Below are 22,329 nucleotides of genomic sequence, written 5' to 3'. Positions count from 1 at the left end.
TAGTAGAGAACCTGTCTTTTCTTGGTATTAATTGTCAAGCCAAAATGAGTATAAATGGCCAATAGTTGATTTTTTTGGTGCCTCAAAGACTACATTAAATTCATAATCATCTGTAAACAAAAATTTACACACCAACTATCTCTTCATTTTAGTCTTTGCTTGAAGCCTTTTCAAGCTAAATAATTCAGTGTAATAGTTTATCTCAATGCCATTTTTATCATTATTGAAAGTATCTGATATCATCACTGAAAACATTAGGTTGGAAGTAATAGGAGCAAGCACACAGTCCTGTTCACTACATTGTTTACTGGGAAAGCGTGAGAGCATATATGCTTACTGTTATGAAACTGGCATACAATACTGGCAATCAGTTTTCCATGTCTTCCAGGAACTCTCAAGACTAACAATATCAAAAGCTTTGGTCCAACGGATAAACATTGTATAAAGATAAAAAATGTGTTATGTTCCTGCCATTTTTCTTAGAGTTGTAGAGAAGCAAACACCCTATCTGCCATCCCTGGCCTTTCTAAAAATATGATGGCTTTCAGGTAAATGATCATCTTCCAGATGAAGATAAGCATATTAAAGCAGAATTTTGGTAAGAATCTTGGCAGTAATGATTAAAAGAGAGGTATCCCCCAGTGATTGTCACAGTATACCATATTTCCTTTTTCGTTATACAGATGATTAATGGAGGCAACTTTGAACTCCTGGAGGATAACCTCTTCTTGCTATATAACCTAGAAAATTCCACTCAGCTTTTATGTGAGCACTGGACCACTAGCCTTGTAAGTCTTAGCTGCAATAGAATTAACACTAGGGACCTTGCCACATGAAAGGAGTCTAACAGCATTAGAAATCTCTTCATTAGTTGGAAGTCTGGCTAAAGAAGGTCTGACTTCAACAAAAGTAAGGAGGTTAATGGTTTCAGATTTCTTTGATGAAGACCTGTTAAAACTATCATGGAAGAGTTCAGCCCACTTATCCTGGAATATGTTTTTAGTGTGGCTAGTACTGAGTAACTGAGATGTACCATAAATGTTGGGCTCAAAAATAGCATTGCAAAAACCACTTTAGATAATTACTACAATACAAAACAGAATTTTGTCTTTCTTTACTGAGTCAAGTATTCTGCATCTCTTTAAGTTTGCTTGTAATTTTACTTTTTTATGGAGTTGAATGACATCTTTTTAAAGTCAGACAAACTATACTTCTGGTAAATCCTGTGGAGTTTTTATCTTTTCATTAACAACTGAATTTCCCCGTGTTCTGGTCTAGTTGAGTACATGTGGTACTGTACACCAAATCTCTGAAATCTCCTCACTCCTTTTCTTTCTCACTGTTGCTACACATGTGTTGGCTCAGTTTTCCCTATAAGTTAGCAACAAACTGTTTATAATCACAAAATACTGTAATCTGTTGACATTAAGTCTTCTGGTAGTTGTCTTGCCTTGGGGCCTTCATTTTTGTTGAATGTGAATATTTAGCTTGAAGAGGAAAAGTTTAAGATCTGTCCAGTACTCTGTCATATATTGCCTTGGTCATTCCCACATTATGTCTGTTTTTTCTCTTTACAAAAACATAACGTATTAAATGCCAATGTTTGCTGTGAGGGTACATCCACAAAGTTTTATTGCATTTAGGCAAATGGCTTTCTCATTAGCAGTATTGTCTTTTATGCCAGAAAATAGGCTGCCAAATTCCACTACTACTTCAGTCTAGTGAGAAGACAATCCTATGCTCTGGGCCAATTCTATTGCCATAATCATGATTATATTGAGAGAGAGAGAAAGACAGACAGAGACAGACAGACAGGCAGAGGGAGAGAAACAGAGAGAGAGAGAGAGAGAGAGAGAGAGAGAGAGAGAGAGAGAGATGGAGTGGAAAAGTAATGGGGAGAGGGAAAAAGAGAGAGAAAGAGAAAGAGGGAGGCAGGGAGTGAGAATGAGGAACTTTTTTTATAAATCATAATTATGAAATTTAGAAGCAGAAATTAGAAAAGGGGAACAAGATAAATTGAAGGTTAAAGGAAAGGAAAATGAGTAATTTTATTAGAATTGATGTGTCTATTTAAAGTAATTGTAGTTTAGGGGAGCAAAAAAGGCCTATTTTGTTTCAGGAACTATAATTGAATGAGGGAAGATCTCACCTAATCTTTGCCCCTTAATAATGCATAGGATTATACTCTACACTCTTGGAGGTATGAATGTTCAGAGAAGACCAGGACCTCTGGTATGAAAGCTGCCAAGTCATTTTTAGGACTGCTCATCTAGCTTTGATGTCCACTTGATACTTTGACTCCTAGAAGCTGTAGTATATGCAGAGGCTGTACACTGGTAAAGTGTTGTGCCCTCTTTCTAGAGCTCCCAATCTGGGGGTGACAAAATGTACCTTTGCTTTCTAGAGCCCCCACACCGGGGTGATTCAAATATCCCTTCCTAATGGAGAAGTCATGAGGTAGGACTTCTGAAGAGGGTGAAAAAATGGAGCCCATTTATTTTAAGGACTTTCCCCTTTTTATAATGTAAGAAAAACAACACTGAGCACATGGGAACACATAAACAATTTGCTGTTGTATGTAGTTTGCCACCTGGTATCACTCTTTCACCTGCTATCACTCTTCTTCAGTCTCAACACAGGTTGTCACTGCTCCCTGACTTCTCAGGAAGGCCCAGAGCCCTTAGGGGAAATGGGGAGCTGAAAAAGACATTGTTAGTAGCTTCTCTCTGGACTGAAGGGTTTTATACCTTACCCAGAGTTTCCCCACTGACTGTGACCCTCTACAGTAAAGTATTTCAGCAGACAGATTAAATTAGGTTGAAGGTAACAGAGGAGCTTCAAACCAGTCAGAAAATTAGAAAAGTGCTGAGAACAACAAAAAAAACAGAGACCTTGTGTGGCCCTGGACAAGTTACTTAGCCTGTTTGCCTTAGTTTCCTTATTTGTAAAATTATCTAAAGAAAGAAATGGCATATCACTTTCTTACCTTTGCCAAGAAAATTCCAAATGGAGGTACAAAGAGTCAGACACAACTGAACAACAACAAAATCACAACTTTGTTATTTCTGCCTCTTAAGACCATCCTCTTTAAAAACAAACCCAATTGAACACAGAATGTGTTAGATCAAGTATAGATTAAGTCATTGCCCAGAACAGGAATGGACCATTGTAAATATTTTTATCCTTTAAATTTTAATATGATGGGATAGAGCTCTAATCTGCTTGTTCTGCTTGTACTTCTGTGATTTGGAGGAAGAAAGATTTCTTATTCAACATTTTAAGTTTTGTGATTTTTCTTTCTTTTAATAAAATGTTCTAGAATATTTTGAAATGTTCTCAAAAGAAATGGTCTTAATTATTCACAGGAAAATGGTAGATAAAGATTTTTCCAATTTAAAATAGTATATTAATTAAGTTCTTATTCTGTACCAAGCATTATGCTAAACATTGAGTATACAATTAAGAAAAACAGTCCCTGTCCTTGCAGATGTAGAATGGAGTGAAATGGAAGTACAATTTTATACCTTATAAAGGAATGTTTAGAAATTTAGTATTCTAATCTCTGTCCTCCAATCAGAGAGAAGAGGCTGACAGAAATGGGAGGACATTGAATATTCAAGTCTGCATTAGCAACATGGTGATGAGATCTAAAGTGATTAATTTAGACAAGCAACCAAAATAACTTACTTCTCTGAAAGTATTTGTGTGAGTGCATGTTCATGCATATACACATATATAGGTGTACATATATACATACATGCAACTATAGATGTATATATATATATATATACATGCATGTATATATACATATAACCTATATGTGAAATGTGTATTCATATATTATATATCTATATAACTGTTTGGTCTGTTTGCTAAATGATTAACATTCTTGAGTATATAGAACTAGGCCATTATCTTTCCCCCTCTCCATTGAAATGACTTAATAGAATAGCAATGACCTGAGAAAAAAATATGTCATTGGATCTGTTAAAGGTTTTGGACACATGGGCCGATACTTGTAGAAATTTGTTAATATATTCAGGTAAATGAATGATTTTAACATAGTATTGTCCAGATATTGCAAATAGACCATGAGTTGGACCCAGAATGAACAAGAGAAAAAATCTGAATTGCCTTTTGTAAAACCATAAAACTCATTTAAGAATTTCAAACATCTGCCTGAAATACTGACTTTTTTATTATAAGTGTTTTGGCAGAGATGACATATGATTGTGAGACATAGAATACTGCTGTACCAGAAGAATTAAAATCAATCACCCAGAGGAGAAAGGAAGGTCCATAATGGGCATGATCAAACCTCAATGTACTACAAACAATGATACATGAAGATGACCAAAGAAACATAGCACTGAAAAAAAAAAATGAACTTCTAGTCATTTGGCAGGAGCAAGGGTTAATCAACTAATAGTCTTATGTGTTTCAGTAGAACTATTATGATGTCTAAAGAAGGTGAGGAAAGTTCCCAGCTCAATGGGCATACTCTTCAGATACATTTTAAGGAAGACTTTGACATGAATTGCTCAGGATATAACAGACATGGGTGTCATGGGTGGTGGATCATTGCAGCTAAAACTTTCATTGATGAGATCAGATTTATTAGAGATATGGATGCAATTCTGGAATCACTGTTTGTATGGTAGATAATGTAATACAGACTCTCTCCAATATTTTCTACTTGTGAGCATACAAGTCAAGAGAATTTAACAAAGGTGTTCAAAATGTGTTATGTATGCTATGACCATGTTTCATGGCCTAATAAGCCATCTTCCCTAGAGAAACAGAGAGAGAGAGGGCCGGAAGAGAGAGGAGAGGGGAAGGGGGGGGAGAAAAAGAAAAAAAAGAGAAGGGGAGAGAAGAAGAGAAAAAGAAAAAAAAAGAGAGAGAGAGAGAGAGAGAGAGAGAGAGAGAGAGAGAGAGAGAGAGAGAGAGAGAGAGATCTCATAGGTTATTAAACAATGTTGAGAATCATAGAAGGTACTTAGCAAATATTTGTTGGACAATTGCATATATTTCCTTTAAGCCTCTTCCTGAGAATTTATTACTATATAAATTACCAATCATCTAAGACGTGAGATAGTAGATTATGGGAAAATGTAGTAAAAATGAGTGCTTATGCTTTCTATACATTCAGAAAATCCAAACCTCGACTTTTTCAGTTGGTTGTAAACCATAATCTGAGATCAATAAATCAATCTCACATATCATCTTTTACTCATGACTAATTTTTTTTTTTTTCACTAAAAAATGCTGGACAGAATGTTCCTTTGTAGGGTGTTTTTCTGTATTAAACTTATTAAAAAATCACAGCTTTGGGGTTTCTTCCTTATAAGACAATCTCTCTTTTAAAAACAATCTCATTTAGATATGGGGTGTGTTAGATCAAGTACAGAGAATGTGTGTTTATAGCCAGGAAAGCAGAAGTATACATAACCATCCATATGGAACTATTGATAAAATCATATGAGGTTTTTCTTCAACATGTAGGGAAATGCAAACAGAATTGGCAGTTATTTTACTTTCTCATCTATTTTATGGGGGACACACCCCTTTTACAGTAAAACTATTATTATATACTAAGTGCAGCTTCTAGGCTTTTTGATAAGATCTTTTCCAGATTCCAAGAAGCTGTGTTCACTAATGCCACACCTAAGCCTCAGTTTACTGAGAACTTCTGAGGAAGTCTTGTTTTCCCTTCTGTTCATATTACTACTCTACAGTCATGGGGTGTAATACTTCATTTTAGAGGACAAACACAAATATTGTGAGTGGAATAATAGGGAAATCAGATCACATGTCCTTGCCAAATGTAATAGAAATGTTGATTTTATTACATTTTTAGACTGAGGTAAAACATATAAGATAAAGAATAGCAGTGTTAAGGCAGAAATGAATAAGAGGCTATATAGTCTCAACATTAATTGCTAAGTGGCTTACCTGCTTTTAGCTATGGTTGAAGGTTTGGTTCAGAGGGTAGAGGGCTTTCTGGAAACAAGCAAGAAAACAGGTGGAAAATGGACATTGAAAAACATGATCCTGAGGAAAGCTTAATCCTACCAGTCATTTTCTCCTAGTTGGGTTTGGAGGGTGGAAGGTATTGTAGTAACAGGGTAAAGACTCTTTAAAATTTAGGGAGGAGCCTCACATTAACCATTTGAGATAAATAGTAGTATTACCCACTTCCTTCCTTCCTTCCTCCCTCCCTCTCTTCTTTCTTCCTTCCTCCCTCTTTTCCTCCTTTCTTTCCTTCCTTTCTTTCTTTCCTTCTTTCTTTCTTTCTCCCTTTCTTCTTTCCTCCTTCCCTTCCTCCCTTGCTTGGTTCCTTGCATTCTTCCTACTTTCCTTCTCTTCCTCCTTCCTTTCCTCTCCTTTCTTTATTTCCCTTCTTCCTTCCTTTCCTTCCTTCTTTTTTCTCTTTCCTTCCTTCCTTTATTTCTTTCTTCCTTCCCTCTTTTCCTTTCTTCTTCCCTTCCTCTTCTCTTCCCCACCTTCCCTCCTTTCTGCCCTCCTCTTCTTTCTTTTCTTCTTGCTTTCCTCCCTCCCTCCCTTCCTCCCTTATTTTCTTCCTTCCCTCCTTTCTGCCCTCCTCTTCTTTCTTTTCTTCTTGCTTTCCTCCCTCCCTCCCTTCCTCCCTTATTTTCTTCCTTCCCTCCTTCCTTCCTTTTTTCCTCTGTCCACATAGAGTATGATACCTTTACCTAAAGATGCTCTTAAAAGCATTTTCCCCTCTTTTACATCTCTGAATCTTTCCAGGATATTTCAAATTTTACTAATTAGATTTCTATGGTAAACCTTAAACCAAAACCAATCTGATTCTAATTGACTACCAATAGATCCCAGATCAAGCCCCATTTGGTTCTTGTTTGGGCCTTGATGAATACAGATTGAATGTAAATAGCAATCATTTTTGTTTTAGCCAGAAACCCTGAGGGGCTTCCCTTCCCAGTTTCATTTATTTATTTAGTTGTTTTTTTTTTTTTTTTTTTTGGGGGGGGGAGACTATGTGAAAGAGATTTTTTTTTTTTTTTTGTCTCAGTTGATACCTAGCCTTAATCACTGAATGGCTGTGGCCTCAACCAAATTGATACCAATTGAAGACCTTAATTTAAAAAGGCCAAGGTCTCCCCACTTTAATTAGGACCATCTCCAGTAGTCTTGATCTACATCTTGTTACTAGATCCAGATAGCTCTAGAGGGGAAAGTGATGCATGTGACCTTGCACAGCCGTCTCTCACTTAAATCCAATTCATTTTCATGTCATAGTATTACTTCCTTAATGTCATGGTCCTTTTTGATAGCAAAAGACAAACAACATTATGTATGGAATAAAGCAGAATCTAACAATCAAGGAAATGACTTGCATTTCAAATTTTATTTCCCATTTTTTCTTTTCACATACTCTAAATTTTAGTCAAATTAGACTACTTACTTTCTTTCACTTGCATTCTCCCTTCTCCTAATGCCAGTGTCTTTATTCATGGATTTCATACTGAAACCAATTTAATCAGTTTCCAATTTCTCATAGAACTTTGGATCTCCTTTTTTCCTTTTATTTATTTATTATTATTTTTGTAGATCCTTTGTCTTCTCCTCCCATCCCCAGTTAGATTAAAGTTTCCTAAAGGCAGAGACCATGACAGAGTGCTTTGTGAAATTTATGTACTCATAAGCACTGATTTTAAGTCTTCCTTTTTTTAGTCTTAAGCTTTCAAACATATCATGATTGGGTAGCATCTCAGACAGTTGCCATTTAAGATATGCTTTCAGAAAAGTCTTATCATCACAGACTTGTTTATTTATTTTTAATATTTATTTATTTTTTTTTTCTGAGGCTGGGGTTAAGTGACTTGCCCAGGGTCACACAGCTAGGAAATGTTAAGTGTCTGAGACCACATTTGAACTCAAGTCCTCCTGAATTCAGGGCTGGTGCTCTAGCCACTGCGCCACTTAGCTGCCCCCCCCACAGACTTATTTATAAGGGAAAGCATACCACCCAATCACCAGGGTGAGACCAAATGTCATAATTGTCCACAGATACCACAGAGAAGGGAAACAAACCTAATCCAGAGTAACTTTGTTTTAGAAGAGATGCACAGAAATCTATTCACATTAAGAAAGTCTCTTGGGAATATCAAATGGTATCACCATTGCCTTCTTGTGCCTTTGTGGCACCTAAATTCTTTTTGTGGACCTTAGAGGCCCTCTAAAATTACAAAATCTTCAAAAAGGACTACACAGTTTAAGTATAGCAACAGGCTCCATTCTTCCTTTTCTGCTATGTCACTTCTACACACCATAGTGCCTCAGTAACTTCAGTCATTCTATCCTTAGCCATAGTGTAGTAGTTCCTTCAAAGATGCCAATGTAGAACTTAGGCTGCCCATCTATTGCTTCCAATTTTCATAATATGACAAATTGTTATTTGTGAACGTGGGCAAATCACTTAGTTGAGTTTTCTCTTTTGTAAAATTCAGCCTTTGTATTAGATGATTACCAATATTCCTTGTAAGTCTAAAATTTTGATATCTTTAAAGTATATTTCAATTTTATAAAGATACTGTGGCATCCTACTTTTTCTCTTTTCTATGTGAAATATCCTCAATTTCTTCTGCTGCCCTACAAATGCTTTCAATATTCATGATAATCTCCTCTAAATATATTCTAGTAAGTCAATGTCCCTCTAAAATATAACATTCAAAATTGGATTCAGTACTCTGGAAATGTTTTAACCAAGGCAGGCAACATTATAACCACCACTTTCCTCAGATTTGATGACATTCTTCTGTTACAAAAACAATATATATATATATAGGCATTTTTGGCTGCTTTCCTACATTGTTGACACATACTGAGCTTGGACCAGTAAAAACCTCAAGATCTTTACTTGTGTTAATTATTTTCCAGAAACTTTTTCTCCAAGTTTTGTACAATTGATCTTTTATACCCAAATTAAATAAAATTAATTTATTCTAATTAAATTTTATCTTTTTTTTTTTCAACCAGTTCTAGTCTACTTAGATTTTTCTATATCTCAGTGCTCTAATTCAATATATTGGCTATTTCATCCAACGATTTATTCATTAAAAATATACTTTATTGGTATGTTTATATATATATTAGATAATGTGAAAGATGCAAAGTTTAATGAGGACATGATCCCTGTCCTCAAGGAGTTAATAGTTTTACCATAAATGCCAATTCACTGGAAACAATATACATGCCTTTAAGCTTCATGGGCCGCTCAGCTGCTCAGCTCAGTGGCTCAAGGGATAGAACACATGACTTCAATACAAAAATATCCAAGATTGTCTCTGACATTGCTAGCTGTGTGTCTTTCTGCAGGTCATTTATACTCCCTAATTCTTCATATGGAACCTAGTTCTTCATATGGAAAATAAGCATAAAAGCAACTACATAACAAAAGTGTTCTGAGAATCAAATGAGATAGCATAAGTAAAGTGCTCCATAAAACGTAAAGCAATGAATAAATGCTAGTAACACCATCATCCTCATTATTCATAAATTATTTATCACATATGAAATATAGAGCTGTAATTAATTCTGGACATCACATTTAATGGAGACTATTTTATTGGGAAGGAAATCAAGGCATGGAAAGTCTAACAAACTTAATATCACATTGGTGGTATGTTACAGTAGACCACATAAGTAATGTCTAACAGTTGCATCCATTCCCTCATATAAATTGTTACATATTACCACCATCACCATTAGCATCATCATCATTGTCACAATCATTATCATCAGTACTGACAAAATTATTAGATTGTCTTGAGATGTACTTTCTAAACCTTGAATGAGAACAATCTTGTGTCCTCTCTTTGGTTGTCTTTTCTGATCATGTAAGCAGACTTTTTGGCTTTCTATCATAAATCATATATCACTTTCTACCATCTATACTCATCTCAATTCTCCCTTCTGCTTTCTAGATAGTTAAATCCACTCATTGCTTAGTGAAATAATGACTAGTATGGTCTTCTAATTCCCACAGCTAAGAAAATGAATCCAATAAAAGTTACTGATGTAATTGATATTTTTGTCTCTCTTTTTTGATTCTCTTAGCATTTGTCTTTCAAGGAAATTGGGAGTTGAGGGTGAACCCAGATTACATTTTCCTTAAATAGGTAATTCTATTCTTTTGGTATGCCAGGAAGGACTATGTAAAGCTTAGAGTGGTTAGGGAATGTCATTTCCAAATGTAGGTGGAAACAATGTATGTTTTAAAGATGAAATGATCTTTAAAATTTTTCACCAACTGATGTTTTACTAACTGATGTTTTAAGAACTTTACTTATATAAAGAAAACTATATGGACTAGCTATTTTATTATAAAACTTTATTTTAAAAAATATAGTTACCATAAGCATTCGGTTTTACTTTAGTTCCAATTCCCTATCTAGTTTAAGTATTCAAATGAAATTCACATTTGGTAGATCATCACATATGTTCCAAAAAGATACATCTGTTTTTCTTAGTATATGTTATACAAAGGCTTTTGAAAATTAAGTAATATTTCAGTATCATAAACAAAAGAATGACTTCACATCTCTTTATTCCTCAGATATATGTGTTTTTTTGGAAAAAGAATGGGAGAAAAATAACAACAATCCTTTCATCTCTTTTTGTAGTCATCCCCAGATCTTGGGAAATGCAATTCTTGGTAGCTGGCAGTCCAGATGTAGCTTGCTATAGAAGAAATATCTTTTGCTGATCTTTCCCATATTTGGGGATTATGTCTTCCAGTTCTCCTAGGCCTTCTTTTTATGAATAAGCATAGGATTGGTGGAAAAATAAAAGAAGAATAAAAAAAATTGGTTTGGACAAATAATTTATTTATTACTTTTTCCAACTGCTATATCTTAGACAAAACTTTAATCTAATTTTATTCAATTCAAAAAGTATTAAAAAAAAAAAAAAAAACAAAAAAAAAACACCACCCTGTGTTTTGCACCAGGATCTGTGATAAACAAATATAACTGATGGGACAGAGGCAAAATTGAAAACAGTCCTTTACCAGGCATTTTATTAGGGAGAAACAAAATGTTTATACCTAAATAAATTTAAAGAGTGGAAGAATATTAACAATTAAGAGAATCAGGAAAGCCCTTGTATAGGAAATGGAATTTGAACTGAAGCTTTGGAAGACATTCAAGAGACAGAGGTGAAGAAAGGGTCAATTATAGACACTGAAGATAGTTCTTTCCTGGAGGCCAGTCTTTAGACATAACACACATACATACATATATCTACTTACAAACATTTATATATTTATAATGCAAACATACACAATGTGTGTTTTGGGGTAGCAGGGCATGTATTGCATTTATCTCTGAAAGAATTCAGTCTCAAACCATCTCCAAATCAATCAGAGGCCTTTAATTGAGCATTTTTTTTTTTTTTTTTTTGTGGTAAAAGTGATACATCCTGAAGACCTCTTTCTAGAGAAATAGGCAACCCAGCAGAGTAAGGTGAGAGATAATATAGAGAAACAAGACTAAGAAAGAAAAAGAGAACTGGGTGAATCATGGAAATTGAACAATCTTAGATACAACCTTAGATAAGATGCACATAAATTCCTATGATTAGATATATCTCAGATAGCATATGCTTGGAAAAAAATCTTTTTGTTCTAGAGAGTGTGTCTGGATATATATGTATGGGTAATTTTTCAGCACTGACACTTGCAAAAACTTTTGTTCCAATTTTTCCCCTCCTTCCCCTCACTCCCTCCCCCAGATGGTAGGTAGACCAATATGTATTAAATATGTTAAAGTATACATTAAATACAATATATGTATACATATCCATACAGTTATTTTGCTGTACAAGAATAATCGGACTTTGAAATAATGTGCAATTAACCTGTGAAGGAAATAAAAAATGCAAATGGACAAAAACAGAGGCATTGGAAATGCTATGTAGTGGTTCACACTCATTTCCCAGAGTTCTTTCTTTGGGTGTAGTTGATTCTATTCATTATTGAACAAATGGAACTGATTTGGTTCATCTCATTGTTGAAGAGAGCCACATCCATCAGAATTAATCATCATATTGTATTTTTGTTGAGGTATATAATGATCTCCTGGTTCTGCTCATTTCAATCAGCATCAATTCATGTAAATCTATCCAGACCTTTCTGAAATCATCCTGCTGGTCATTTCTTACAGAGTAATAATATTCTATAGCATTCATATAACACAATTTATTCAGCCATTCTCCAGTTGATGGACATCCACTCAGTTTCCAGTTTCTGGCCTCTACAAAGGCTGCCACAAACATCCTTGCACATACAGGTCCCTTTCCCTTCTTTAAGGATCAAAGGGTATGCACAGTTTGATAACTTTTTGAACATAGTTCCAAATCGCTCTCCAGAATGGCTGGATGTATTCACAATTCCACCAACAATGTGTCAGTGTCCCAGTTTTCCAACATTCAGCATTATTTTTTCCTATCATCCTAACCAAGATGAGAGATGTGTAGTGGTATGTCAAAGATATCTTAATTTTCATTTCTCTGATTGATAATGACTTGGAGCATATTTTCATATGGAGTTTCAATTTCTTCATCTGAAAATTGTCTATTCATATGCTTTGACCATTTATCAATTGGAGAATGGCTTGATTCTTTATAAATTAGAGTCAATTCTCTATATATTTTGGAAATGAGGCCTTTATAAGAACCTTTGATTGTGAAAATGTTTTTCCAGTTTATTGTTTCCCTTCTAATTTTGTCTACATTAATTTTGTTTGTACAAAAGCTTTTCAATTTAATATAATCAAATTTTTCTATTTTGTGATCAATAATGATCTCTAGTTCTTCTTTGGTCACAAATTCCTTCCTCCTCCACAGGTCTGAGAGTTCTCTCTCTTTGTACCAAACCTGCACATCAAAAGCTGCCTGAGTAACCTATAAGGATTGATTTCTGAATGAGAAAGTGGAAAGGGGGAAATTTTTTTGTTCCTAATGCAATAATAATTCTCTCTATCTGAATATTGATTTGTTTTGCATTAATACTCACAAACAGTATTATATAGAAGACTATTATCCACCAGATAGTTAACAGACTCTTAGTAGGTGAACTTAAGTAAAATTGCAAGAAGGAGATACATTTGTTTTTAGAATATTGCCCAAATGGTTGGCAAGGTGGCATCAATTAGCATTTATACTGTAGGGATGATGAAATAGTATAAAGAGTAGGATTCAAAGTTCTTGATTACTGAAGAAAGAAATAATCATCATAAAAAATATATCATGTATGTATATATATATGTATATATATATGGAAGTATATTTTTAAATTTAATTTTTTAATGAATGACAAATAACAGAAAATTCAAAGATAATATATTCAGTTCTTTTCTTCTTCAGTTAGAAGTTTACACCAATTAGCCTATTGTAAATAAATGAGTACCCATACAAGTCAGAATTATATATATATATTTAAAAATCTCATTAATGAAAATTAATAGAGCAAAGGATAATCTTTCTACCATATTTATAGAGAAGGGAGGAATCTATGGCCAAAAGGAAGTGGAGAACATTATGAAATGCAAGTTGGACAATTTTGATTATATTAAATTTTTTAAACTTGCACAAACAAATCCAATGCAGCCAAGATAAGAAGATAAACAGAAAATGGGGAAATGATTTTTACAAAATGTTACAGATAAATGCCTCATTTCTAAAATATAGAGAGAATTGAGTCAAATGTGAAAATATACAAGTAATTCCTTCATTAATAAATGGTCAAAGGATATGGACAATTTTCAAATGTAGAAATTAAATTCATATATAATCATATGAAACAAAATGTTTTAAATCATTACATTTACAAGAAATGTGAATTAAGACAACTCTGAACTTCACACTTCTCAGATATTGGCTAAGATTGGAAAAAATAATGACAAATGTTGGTTGGGATGTAGGAAAACTGGGACACTAACTCATTGTTGGTAGAGTTGTGAACTGATGCAAGCATTCTAAAGAACAATTTGCAACTATGTCCAAAAGGCTATAAAACTATGTATATATATCCTTTGATCCAGCAATGTTACTGCTAGGTCTGTATCCTAAAGAGATCATAAAATTGAGAAAAGTTTCTATGTTGTAAAGATATTTGAATCAGCTCTTTTTGAGATTACAAGAAACTGAAAATTGAGTGGATGCATATCAGTTGAGGAATGGCTGAATAAGCTATGGTATATGAGTGTAATAGAATATTTTTATTCTATAAGAAATGGTGAGCAGGTTGTTTTCAGAAAAGCCTGGAAAGACTTAGTGAACTTAGTGAAGTGAGCAAAATCAAGAGAAAATTGTATACAACAACAGATTATACGATGATCAACTGTGATGGATTTGAATCTTCTCAGCAAAGCCTTGATTCAAGAGAATTCTACTAGACTGGGAAGAGAAAATGCCATCCACATCCAAGGAGAGAACTATGAAGATTGAATTTGGATTGAAGCATAATATTTTCACCTTTGTATATTTATTTGCTTGCTCTTTCTTTCTCATTTTTTCCCCATTTTGGTCTGATTTTTCCTGCACTTGACAAATATGGAAATATGATTAAAACATTGTACATATTTAACCTTTATCAGATCTCTTCCAGTCTTGGGGGAGTAATGGAAGGAGGGAGAAAAATTTGGAACACCAAATATTACAAAAACAAGTGCTGAAAACTATCTTCATGTAGTATTTGGAAAAATAAAATATTATTGAAAAAAATTTCTATAATTCATTATTGCTATTCTTTGTAGAGTATGGGCTAGATCCCTGGAGGGCCTCGGGGTCAGCCAGAATCAATATAAATTAAAGTCCTTGGTCTTTAGGGGAAGAAGTGAAGGAGACAGACAAACTGCTACAAGGCTTGCTAATGGTGTATCCTGGATTCTCCATTCCAATGTCACCAACTTTTCTCCTCCTCCTCCTATTGCCAAGTGACTCTGGCCTCTTTCACTCCACCCTCTCATCCTTGCCTATGATTATCTTAATACCAAACATACAGCCAGCATCAACTATGAAAAGAGCCATTTATCCAAACATATGCTAATAGAGCCATTGTCTTCTATCAAATAGGTAATTAGCCTTAAATGCTCTGTGGTCTGATTCAAGTATACCTATTCAGAATTTCAGCCCTCTACAACTCTTCTGGAGTTAGGAGAATTGGGTTTGAATCAGAAGCTTACTAGTGAAGGAAACATGGACTAGTCACAATTTCTCAGAGACTTATTTTCCTTATATGTAATATAAGTATAATAATACCTGTAACTTTAGTTCACAGGGGGTTTTAAGGAGTTTGCCTATATAACCTAAATTATTATATAAATATGAGGTATGAATGTTTTAAAAATATGCACAAAAAGAAACTTTAATATAGAGGGATTTAAAAAGCAATAAAAATAAAATAGTGGGCCTGTAGGTCTAACATGAGGACTAAAATAAATTTAAAATATCATTTTTATTTAAATTCTCTCTGATTTTTATGGATTTCTAAGGAGGGCATCTAAAAGGAAGAGGAGAGGTTTTCAAACTACAGCCCTCAGGTCAGATGCAGCCTGCAGAGGATGTTTATGTTATGGCAAATGATCTTGGGGTGGAGACAGAGTGTGAGCTTTTGTTTTTACTATAGTCCGGCCCTCCAACAGTCTGAGGGACAGTGAACTGGCCCCCTATTTAAAAAGTTTGAGGACCACTGGTCTGGGCATTAGGTGTGTGTTTTTTTGTTTTTTGCTTTTTTTTTTTAATGTGAGAACTTTTTTTTTTTTTTTTTTTTTCTCACAGTGTCTTAACCAAATGTTTGCTTTAAATGGGGGTATTTTGTATATTTGAAGAAAAATACTTCTAGTACAGAGCTTTTCACCAGTTGTCTTTTTTTGTTTTCTCTTGATTCTCCTCCAATTCTTTGAACACTGCTTTTTAGTCTCTTTCATATTCTTCTCTCATTGTCTTGGTGTAGATGTTATCCAGATTCTGTCATCGACCTTCTTCTTTCTGTAAATACTTCCTCTTTGGTGAATTCATTCCCTTGATTTCAATTATTATCATTTTGCAGATGAATTTGAAATCTATATATTCAGTTTTGACCTTTTCCCTGAATGTTAATCTCACATTTTTAATTGTCTGCTATACATTTTCTTCCACATGGATGTTATATCAACACTTCAAAGTCATTTTATTTTAACTTATTGCTCATTGAAATATTTTTCTTCCTTCAAAATCTATTTTGGCTTCGATATCCTCCTGAAATTCTTCCTTGAACTCCTTATCAGAAAAGTGAATACTCTCCGTCTTAAAATATTTTTAGCCAATTTAACTGGGGTCTCTTTGCCACTATCAAATTGTACCAAAAATAATACTTATTATTAATTTCCATATTATCTACCTATTATTTGTAATAGGTTAAGATATAATTTATTATATCTTACATTTTAGCATTATAGGATGAGAGATATGAGTGGGCCTTGTGATTTTACAGATAAAAGGAATTCCTTTTAGAGAAATTCTTCCAATGAGTCAATCAATTAATAAACATTTATTAAAAATCTTTTATGTATAATATACCTTGCTAAGGTCTATTTGCCAAAAAAGGCAAAATTCAGTTGCTTGAAACCCTCACAGGATCTCATATCTAATAGGGAAGACAACATGCAAAGAAGTATATGTAAACATACTATAAATAGTATAATGGGAAGTAATCTAAAGAGGCCAAGTTGCTAGAATTAAGACAGAATTAGATAAAACTTCCTATAGCATATGGGATTTTAGCTGAATGCTTAAACGAAGTCAGGGAAACTAGGAATAAGCGATGAAGAAAGCGTGTTAGGTTTTTGTTCTAACAATGTCAGTAATTCTAAATCTTCCGGGCTTTGGAGTCTACCCATTTTTACATATAAGAAAACTAAGTTAAATGGCTTGTTCACAGTCTTAGAGTTAGTACCAAGGTAGTGCCAATCTATGTCTTCTAAATCTCACTCCAGTGTTTTGTTTTTTTTTTTTTCTATTATGCCATCATTTCTGATGCAAAGGCTCAATGATTTGCTAAATTAAAACAAAAAGAAATGTTTTTTGAATAAAGGCCCAAATTTATGGTTGTTCTCAAAAAATTTTCCTGTTGAAAAAGGTGAAGAGTGCCTTGGTAATTATTAGCATTTTTTCTATCTTTGGGACTTAAGATTAGTAGGAAGGTTTAGAATGGGAAGAAGTTAGATCCTTGTGTATGTATTAAGGGTATAGCAATGCTTAGCTAATCTGAAGGAACTTGGAAAGAAACGTTAAATAATACTTGTAAATTCTCAGATATTTCCTTATGAGTAATGACTTTTGCCAGATGTGTCCAGATGCATCATAGCTTGTGAAGTTTTCATGGCCAAAATTCCCACATGTTCTTATTTATCATTTAATTGCCTGTTACAAACCACCCCATCTCTGTTCTAGATAGATAGGAGAATCCTTTATTCTATAAACTACAAAACTTGAAATAGCATACATTTGACTTGAGGAATGCTAGAAAGAAAGAATTAGAAATGGTGTGGGCAGACTATAAAAGTCAGTTAATTCATTAATTCAACAAACATTTATTGAGGGCCAGCTCTGTGTGTGTACTCAAGACTTTGTGGACATTGTGTGACCTAGAGACTCTAGGGTCCTAGCTAACAGTCTTCCCATTCCTCATAATTGCTTACAAATTATTATACAAAGTACTGAAATATCAGCCTAAAGAATTGTTCCATCTTTTTTGCCTTTGCTCTAGACAGTTCTTTACTTGGAGACTATGAAGTATTAAAAATAAACTATTGGTTTCCTTTACAAAACAATATAATTAAAACAATTTTGACGAGGGCTCCTTAGACTTCACCAGATTCCCAAAGAAGTTCATGATATATAAAAGCTTAGATCTATTATATCAAGAATTTTTTTCAAAGCTCAAACCACATATAATTGTAGAGAGCCAGAACTTTGAAACAAGGTGCTGACTCAATGGAATTGATGAGATGATCTCTAGTTCACATATATTCTTAATACTTAGTATAGTGATGGAATGGTTCTCTACATAATCAGTATGCTATAATGATGTAATTACAATAAGTTATATAAGGGCAAAGAAGGACTGGAAGATATCTTTTATCTTTAACCAGCCTTGTGGTGGCTCTCGTGCCTCCTGCACTAAGATCAAGACTGGGACAGAATAAAGAATCTAGACTCTATTCTTGACCATTCTCATGGTGTCTATCTTGCTAAGACCTAGGCCCATCCAAAGAACCTCCAGAAAGCTAGCCTGAACACTACTTATAATGTCCATATAAAGCCTTTATATTCACTCCCTGTCTGTGTTTTCCTTCCTGCCAAAATTACTTGCATATATATATATGTGCATGTGTGTGTGTTTATGTGTATTTACATATAACATGTTAGTTTCCATGAAAGAATGTAAGATCCTTGAGATCAGGGAACTGTTTAAATTTTTTTTTAAATTTTTTTTATTTCCAGTGTCTACCCTAATGTCTACCATGCAGAGGGTATTCAATAGATATTTGGTTGACTAAGGCCAGTCCTTTATCTTTTTCCTACTGATGTTGCTGGCCAGTTGGCTGTCAATCAATCATTAAACTAATCAATAACAGTTATCTTAATATTGGTTTTATAGTATAGCAATATATTTACAATAATCAACAAGTAGTCTGTGATGTCTGTTTGGTCTTCTCAACCTACATTTGCACGTGCCCAGTAACTATTGCATTATTCCTATATATAGCTTTGATGACAACAATGCTATGTTCTGGCATTGTAATAGATGTCATGCATGACAGAAAAGTTAGTAAGTATCAAATCTTAAGTATATTTTACTTTAAGAGATAAAACAAATAGCAAAAACATAAATAAAATTTGTCAACAAAGTCACAAACAGAATATTATGAGACTTTAGATAGGGAAATATCATTTCTAGCCTGGGAAGTAAAAGAGGATTTCATAGATGTAGTAGAAAATGATTTTAATTTTGAAGGATTTCATTGAATAAAGATGGAGTAGGAGGTAAGGAGAAGTCAGTATTAAGAGTTGGAAAGAACTTTAGAGGTTTCCCTATGCCCTCCCTTGAGGTATTGAATAAACAGGTTTAAATCAGAATAAATTATTTCTCCAAGTCACACAGGTAATGACAGAAAAAAAAAAAAAAATCTGGATCTAGGTCTTCCAACTCCCTGTCAAATACTATTTCTACTACACCAAACTGCTTAAGTTGCTGATGATGTTGAACATTCTCAATTGTTATATATGTCCCAGCAAGCATTGGAGTAAACTGTCATTGCTAAGACAGGTTTGAAAATTGTTGATTACCCCTCCCTTTCTAAAAAAAAAAAATGTAACCCTTTGTAAAGTAGTTCCTACTTGGTATCTGAATAGATACCAATAAGCTTGAATAACTTTTAAAAATGTAAAGCAAAAATAATCAGGCATAGATATTTAGAGTGTTTAAAATACTAAAAGATCCTCCATAAATCACAATACAGTCCTTCTGATGTAACTCCTCTTTACACACTCCATATTCAAGACAAACAAGATTGCCAATCATTTCTCAATCATGTTAACAGTTTCTTTAACATATTCCCTCTCTGTCTCCACTTTCAGAATTCTCATCTATTTTCAATGTTCAATTCAAATACCTCCTTAGAGTGTTGATTTATCCCTTCAGATGATTACTAAGTTCACTTTCCATATTTTCTTTACAGTTTCTTTTTTTCCTTTTGCAAACTGTAATTGTTTTGCAAATTGTTTCTTCTCTTACAATATGATTAATATGGAAATAGGTTTTATATGTTTGCACATATTAAATTGTTTACTGTCTTAGGGAGGGAGAAGGAGAGGGGGAAAGGTAGAAAATTTTGTAAAATAAAAGAATATTAAAATTATTTTACATGAAATTAGAAAAATAAAATACTACTAAAGTGATAAATAAAAATAAGTATTCTTTGATTTTTAATCATTTTACATCAATTCTTTCTCTAGTTGTGGATAACATATTTTAGTGAGTCTTTTGGAGTTGTCTTGGCTCATTGCATTGCTGAGGAAAGCCAAGTCAATCATAGTTGCTCATCACATATGCTTTTTTATTGTATCCAATATTCTCCTGGTTCTACTCATTTAACTTTGTTTCAGTTCATGAAAGTCTTTCTAGGTATTTCTGAAATCTGCCTATTCATCATTTTTTGCAATACAATATAATATAGTACAAGCATAATATAATAGAATGCAATATTATTCTATTATATTTATATATCACAACAATCAGAAAATGGTATATTTTGATTATATTTTTGCAAATTACTTTAATATCTGGCTTCATAGAGAATAGTTCAGCTTTCATATCTGCTCTGCATTCAATCTGTTGTGATGCAGAGCATATGATCTTATTCAGATACATAGTGGAGGGAAAAGAGGACTATTTTAATAAACAAGTAGTGTTTTATTAATTGGAGGCAACTAAGTGACTCAATGGATAAGATACTGGGTCTAAAGTCAGGAAAACCTGAATTTAAATACAGTTGTATGAAGCTGGACAAATTACTTAATCTTGTCTCAGTTTCCTCCTCTGTAAAATGAACTAGAGAAGGAAATGGTAAACTACTTCAGTATCTTTGTCAAGAAAACCTATGTATAGCATAGGTTTGTATGCTATGGTCCATGGGGTTACAAAGAATTGCACACAACTGAAAAGACTGAACAATAAAAAAGTACTAGTAAGATTTTCAGTTTTATCAGAGGAAATAATGCTTGCAGTAAGAAATATTTCCAACATATTGTGATGAATGAAAAACTCAAGAGATAAGAGTTCTGAATAATTAATATAATTTATTAATGCTTCCAACAACTTAAATAGAAGAAACTGTTTCTAATCAGACTACTCTAGTTGGTTTTCTCCTTTATAAATTTGGTCAATTAAACTCCATTGGAGATATGCAAGGATAGAGCCTCATTTCCTTGGGGGGGGGGGGAATTAACCTAAATTTGATTTTGTTTACATTCTAAACAAAAGTAAAATCTCCAGGTTGGGGTCTGGATGGGGGGTAGGGGTATGGAGGCAACGGATCAAAGAGCATGCTGCCTCTCCCCCCATCTACCTCAGGAGGGCAATCTCATTAATTAGTCATATTCTTTATAGACTGACAGACCTTTTAAGGGGGTTGGACCCTAAATGAGGAAATAAACAAAAAGCCTTTATCCTAACTTAATAATTGGTTGCTAATATAATAGTACAATAACAATTTCTCTCAATAAAGCAGAAGATTCATGGTTTAAATGCTCAAATCTACTTTATTTGATTCCTGAGATTTAGAACCTTAGGGGGAAAAAAAAAGATATATTGCTGCTAACACAATTTTGCCTAAGGCTATCCTTGCCAATACCCATTTAGGGAAGGTTTTGTATAGCTCTAGGCTATACAAATCTTTGATAAAGAGAAGAAAGTTAACTTGGAGGATATGTAGGTAAAATAAGAAGATGGAAGATAGAGCCTAGCAGTGGGATTTATTCTGAGTGGAAAGATATAGGATATGGGAGTAGTGAAGAAGGAGTAGGCAAGGAGATAAGGCAAAACCATTGTTGTTATATCACAGATAGTTTATACTATTTCCTGATAGTATAATTACGATTTTCATGAATATTAGTCTAGTCAACATTAGATTTTTAAAAAATATATATATATATATTTCCCTAAAGGTTAGCAAGTGAAACTGGAGCAAGAAGAGACTAAAATAGAAAAGACTATACATTTTTTAAATAAAAAGTAAGAAACCTGTTAAAGACTATATTACAGATACAGGGAACAAACATTACTGATGACATGGCTTGTAATTAATTATTCTTATGTCTTCGGTGAGGTCTTTTCCATCAGTCCTATTCTTGGAAATGATGTTACTACAGATTTGGTTTTTGAATGTTGTCAGCTCTTACAATCCATATAAATGCAAAATATCCTAATGTCTCTGTGATGGTTCTCATTTTCACTGTTGGCATATTAAGTATTCTTTGGTAGTCCCTGGGATTGAGATGAATCACTTTATCCTGTGGCTCACTAAGAATCAGAATAAACAAATAATAGAGCATTAACCTTTTCTTAATATATTCAGCCACATATTTTTGGAGGGCTAAAAGCATTGCCTTTGCAAATTCTCCCAATGAAGCTCCAGCCGAGAAAACAAAGAGAGTGACCAGAACAGAAGATGTTCAATGCTAATGGGCTGTTCACATCTGTGTTGGAGGAATAATTTAGTCAGGGTACATCAGTACATGCAT

The 22,329-nt window shown here is 33.7% G+C and overlaps 1 long non-coding RNA gene and 1 pseudogene across 1 annotated transcript in view; one reads left to right on the top strand and one right to left on the bottom strand.

The window, feature by feature from the left end:
• Nucleotides 1-22,329, top strand: part of LOC141563580 (uncharacterized) — a 247,753-nt gene that overhangs the window by 175,718 nt on the left and 49,706 nt on the right. The gene's annotated exons all lie outside the window — the stretch shown is intronic.
• LOC141559730 (cyclin-dependent kinase inhibitor 3-like) overlaps nucleotides 1-22,329 on the bottom strand; it is a 30,771-nt pseudogene that overhangs the window by 1,285 nt on the left and 7,157 nt on the right.

Source organism: Sminthopsis crassicaudata, chromosome 3, assembly GCF_048593235.1.
Source record: "Sminthopsis crassicaudata isolate SCR6 chromosome 3, ASM4859323v1, whole genome shotgun sequence".
NCBI lineage: Eukaryota > Metazoa > Chordata > Mammalia > Dasyuromorphia > Dasyuridae > Sminthopsis > Sminthopsis crassicaudata.
Note: the sequence above shows the minus strand (reverse complement) of the source record. Positions and strands in the feature narration are given on the sequence as shown.